Source organism: Rutidosis leptorrhynchoides, chromosome 7 (genome assembly GCF_046630445.1).
Source record: "Rutidosis leptorrhynchoides isolate AG116_Rl617_1_P2 chromosome 7, CSIRO_AGI_Rlap_v1, whole genome shotgun sequence".
In the NCBI taxonomy this organism is placed as follows: Eukaryota; Viridiplantae; Streptophyta; class Magnoliopsida; order Asterales; family Asteraceae; genus Rutidosis; species Rutidosis leptorrhynchoides.
Window position 1 is genome coordinate 322574210 of NC_092339.1, and position 6055 is coordinate 322580264.

Here is a 6055-nt window from a genome sequence, read left to right on the forward strand (position 1 = left end):
ATTTTCTTTTTCGAGGATTTTTATCTTTTGAACCAATTGGTCTTCCACGTTTCTGACGTGGCAAAGATTCATGAGTGACGTTATTGCCAGCTTTTGGAATTTCAATTCGAGCTGGAGTATTTACTGCTGGTATATATGATTTTGTCACCGTTTTTGTATCTGTAAATGCATCAGGCAATTGATTTGCAAGTTCTTGTATATGCATTATCTTTTGAACTTCTGTCTCGCATTCTTTTGTGCGAGGATCAAGATACTTTAATTGAGGTTCACACCATGAAACATCATTTTCTTTATTTTTCATTTCTCCCCCTAATCTAGGGAACAATGTTTCATTAAAATGACAATCAGCAAAACGTGCTGTAAAAACGTCACCTGTCATAGGTTCAATATACCTTAATATTGAAGATGTTTCATATCCAACATATATTCCCAACCTCCTTTGAGGACCCATTTTTGTACGTTGTGGTGTCGCAATTGGAACATACACTGCACAACCAAATGTTCTAAGATGGGAAATATTTGGCTCTTGACCAAAAGCAAGTTGTAGGGGGGAATATTTATGACTTGCACTTGGTCTGATGCGAATCAATGCAGCAGCATGTAAAATTGCATGACCCCATATAGATACAGGGAGTTTTGTTCTCATTATCAATGGTCTAGCGATTAACTGTAAACGTTTAATCAATGACTCGGCTAAACCATTTTGTGTATGCACATGAGCAACAGAATGTTCAACAACAATTCCTATAGACATGCAATAGTCATTAAATGCTTGAGATGTAAATTCACCAGCATTATCAAGTCTCACCCTTTTAATGGTGTAATCAGGAAAATGAGCTCTCAATTTAATAATTTGGGCAAGAAATTTTGCAAATGCCACATTACGGCTTGATAACAGACAAACATGAGACCATCTGCTAGATGCGTCTATTAGAACCATGAAATATCTAAATGGTCCACATGGTGGATGAATTGGTCCACATATATCACCTTGAATTCTTTCAAGAAACATTGGTGATTCTTTCTCAACCTTAAGTGGTGAGGGTCTAGTTATCAATTTTCCAAGAGAGCAAGATGTACATGGAACCATTGTATCATGATGGATTTTTCTATCCTTTAGTGGATGTCCATGAGTACATTCAATAATCCTTTTCATCATTGTTGATCCTGGATGGCCTAATCTGTTATGCCATAAACTGAATACACCAGGATCAATATATTTTTCGTTAACTACTATATGTATTTCTGGTACATTTATATGTGTATAATGTAATCCAGAACTAAGTCTTGGCAGTTTTTCAACCACATGACTCTTGTCAGTGATACTTAAATATTTCTCATTTTCTGTTGTCACTGACTGATAATCATACCCGTTAAGGTATATGTCGGAGAAACTCAATAAATTTCTGCTTGACTTGGGAGAAAATAAGGCATCATTTATTAAAAATTTTGTACCATTTGGTAGTATGAAATTTGCCTTTCCTATACCTTTTATCAAGTTAGCAGGTCCTGATATTGTATGTATAGTTCCTTCCGTTGGTTTTAGATCAATAAAATATTTCTCGGATTTAAGTATAGTGTGTGTAGTTCCACTGTCTGCTATACAGAGATCTCCACCACTTGATTGATGTTGTATTCCAGCAAAATTCATATTGAACTTCATATATAAGAAATAAATAGTGAGTACATTAATATTACACAATATTTTAAACGCAAATAGATAGTACTGAAACATTTAGCAAACATAATGACAAAGACAGACGATATTAAATCGTTTATTTTTCAAAAGACACACAACTTAAACATTCAAGAAATCTTCATATAAATCAGATGGTTTCTCAGTGACTGTTGGATCAATATTATCCACAAAATTTACTTCCTTTTCTTTACCTTTCAGCGAATCCTGATACATCTTAACAAGATGTTTAGATGTTCGGCAAGTATTAGCCCAGTGGCCCATTCTACCACATCTGTAGCAAGATTCTTCAGAATTTTTAGAAGAATTTTCTTCAACATCTTGTTTAATGGGCTTGTTTTGTGGTTGATATTTATATTTTCGTGGATTACTATTTCTTTGACCACCACGGCCACGACCACGACCACGTCCACGCCCATTACCATTACCATAAGGATGGTTTCTACCATAGTTATGGCTTTTGGCATGATAATGGTGATGGTTATTATAACCACGACCTTGCCCGCGTCCTTGTCCATGTTTATAATTATTTGCAGTATTTGCTTCAGGGATTGCAAGTGTACCAGTCGGACGGGATTGCTGATTTTTCATTAATAGCTCATCATTTTGCTCTGCAACTAAGAGATATGAATTAAGTTCAGGATATGTTTTGAACTTTAGCATTCTCAAATTTCTTTGCACTGTGATGTTTGCAGCATTCATTGTGGAGAAAGTTTTCTCCATCATGTCTGCATCACTAATTTCATGTCCACAGAATTTAAGTTGTGAACATGTATTATACAGAGCTGAGCTGTATTCATTTACTTTCTTAAAGTCTTGGAACCTTAATGTTCTCCATTGTTCCATTGCAGCTGGAAGTAAAATTTCTCTTTGATTATTGAATCTGCTTTTGAGACCTTCCCATAAAACATGGGGATCTTCTACAGTCACATAATTATTTTGTAAGCATTCATCAATATGTTGATGAATAAAGCAACATGCCGTAGCTTGTTCTTTTTCAGAACAAGTGTTGTTTTCATTTATGGTTTCAAGAATGCCCATTGATTTAAGATGCATTTTTACTTTTATAACCCATGGCATGTAGTTGTTTCCAGTTAATTCTAAAGGAGTAAATTTAAGCTTTTCCAGATTCGACATTTTCTATTATCAAAAATTAAAACAAACATCATGATAAATTAGAGTCAATTTATATTCATAAGTATATAAACATTAAACATAAATTTAATATAACATAAATGATAAGTAGGTGACAGTGTCGACCATGTGTAAGCAATCATAAATAAATGTTATATAACAAAAATATAAATATTAGTAAACATAAATGAAAATTTGGCGACAGTGTCGACCATATATTTTTTCAGGTGGTATAACCGACCTATATCATTCTGGTGGTATAACCGACCATATATCATTTTGGTGGTATAACCGACCATATATCATTTTGGTGGTATAACCGACCATATATCATTTTGGTGGCAGAGCCAACCATATTTAGTATTAAGATTATCGTGCTGATAACGTGTTATAATTCAGTAGGCTTATAACTACCTTTAGTGGTTTGATTCTTGATGTTATAATTCAGTAGGCTTATAACTACCTTTAGTGGTTTGATTCTTGATGTTATAATTCAGTAGGCTTATAACTACCTTTAGTGATTTGATTCTTGATTTAGAATACTAATAATGAAGTGTAAGAACAAAGATGATAATGGAGAGAAAGAAAGAAACACTTTGTAAGTGTGAGAAATGGTGCAAGTTTAATGCTTGCATTCATGAGTATTTATAGCCTAAAATCTCAATATAAAAATACATACTTTGTGTACCAAAATTGACTATATGTATACACCAAAATTGACTATCCATATCTATATTATTATTATTATTATAACAATTTGATGGTTGATTGAATTTTATTAATCTAGAAATATTGAGAATCATTGGACGATCACAATATTGTTTACCACTATAATAGTTATAAACGGTTATAACAACAATCCTTACTAGGGGACGGGTTAAATGAACCCTTCCATTTCCATCGATCACTTTTTATTTTCCTTGATATTGATACATTTCAAAAATCATTTTAATGCATAGATTTCGCGTATCAAGTTGTAGAAACCGCACTTACCGGATTTTACTTCACGTTTGTTATAGTCAGGACCTAACCAGTTAACAATTTCAAGCGTTAGGGTCATCCATGATCATATACATAGCATTGTATATGTATATTTTATTTGCTAAAAGCCTAAAGCAGAATTACGCGAATTCTAATGCAAAGATATGAAGTGTTCGCTGAAAATAAGTATAACAGCTATATTTCCGCACAAATAAAGGACTGCGGTTTAATCCGCTAAGTTTTCGCGGATAGTTAAGTAATTCGCAGACCTCGGATATCTCGAATACTATAAATAGGGAGCTTGGCCTCTCATTTATAGGTTGTTGATTCTCTGTCATTTCGCCTAAGCCTTTGTGATTTCCACTTGTGATCTTGCCCAAGGGATTTTTACATCGCGCAAAGGTGAATTATGCTAATTAACAATCAAGACCCGGTCGGGGTGGTTGATCACTTGATAGTTAAAGTGAAAGACGATCATCGGGGCCCAAAATAATCACCAAACACTCCATCCTCCATCATAATCTTATTGCACTCAATCCGTAATTAAGTAACATCATTAATTAAGGATTGATCAATTGGCGCCATCTGTGGGACACGTTTTACGAATTGAATTGAAATTTTTTTGTTTCGTGCTATCAAACAATCAATTGCTTGGTTTAATTTCAATTCGTGTTTTTGTTGTGGTGATTTGAAGGTGCTTTTTGAAGGCGTAATTAGTTGATCTGCTTAATTGTCATGATGGCAAACGCAAAGCAAACAGGTGTTTCTGCGAACGCTGATGCACTGCCTGGCGATTCGCAGAATGTTACAATATTTCCATTGCAAGCAAATCCCAATATAACTGCGGGAAAGTCGATTCAAGAGTCAACCGCTAAAACATCTGCGGCAAATAATGCTAGTGATTTGCAGCCAGAGGTTGCTGCTGAAAAAATGGTTGCACGAAGAACATTGTTGCAAAACCGCGAAGAAACAATTACTGAAGGAAAGCGAATGAGGGCTTTGGCTGGCAAATCTAGTCTGCGAGCTGACAAAATTGGTGGCACTGCCATTGAACAGTCTAAGAAAGATGCCAAATGTAATCGCGAGTCCCGCATACCGCGAACTTACCTATAGCCGTTAAATGATTCGGGATCACAGGTTGATCGCCTAGTTATTGAGCGAAATGATAGTGATAGTGATAATGCAGAAGAACGTGTTAATTTGAATTCTGCATATAACTCAAAAATGGTTAAGGCGCCAAGAGAAGAAAGCGAATTTTCTGATGATTCGGATAGCGTGGAAGAATTTGTTAAAGTTCCACATGTTAAGCGAAAACGCCCACCAACACCTTTCCCTCGTTATGAGGAAGAAGGTGAAGCATATGATGCTGCCCGCAGAGAAAATGCTCAAAAATTTTTGGCGGATGCTTTCAGAAGCATTGCGCCAAAGTCAATGCAACATAAGTTTGAACAGCCAAATTTCTTACAAGATATGATTGCCAAGTTTTGTGCGAAGTGATGTTTAAAGCTAAGGGGTATAAAATACTATTAAATTTTACAACGAAAAACTATTAAATACGATACAATTTTACACAAGATATTTATTTATTTATAGAATGGATATACTTAAACCTTGCTACAACACTTATAGGCAGTGTACCTAATCGTACAGTAGTGTAGTTTTTAGTAAGTCCGGTTCGTTCCACAGGGAAAAATCTTTTAAACAAAGCTTAACGCTATATTAGTTTTAATTTATAAAAATACAAATATATATATAAGTAATATTATTATTATAAAGGGGGGTTTTTACCGTTTAATGACCGGTTTGTCGATTTTAAAACTTTAGTTGCAGTTAAAACCTAATGTAAAATATTAAAAATAAATACAAGACTTAATTTAAAGCGTAAAGTAAATAACGATGATGAAATTGCGATAAATAAAAATGCGATGAAATAAAATTGCGATAATTAAAAAGTACGATAATTAAAAGTGCAATTAAATACAATAACAATAAATAAAAGTGCGATAATTAAAAGTGCAATTAAATATAAAATAAAGGAAATTAAATATGAAATAAAAGAATTATGCTTATTTAAACTTCCGTAATCATGATGTTTGACGTGTTGATTTTAGTTTTATGCCCATGGGTTAATTGTCCTTTGTCCTGGATTATTTAATATGTCTGTCTGGTTTTTGTCCATAACAGTCCATCAGTCATAAATATAAAGTGCGAGTGTCCTCGTCAAATTATCCTTATACCCGAAGT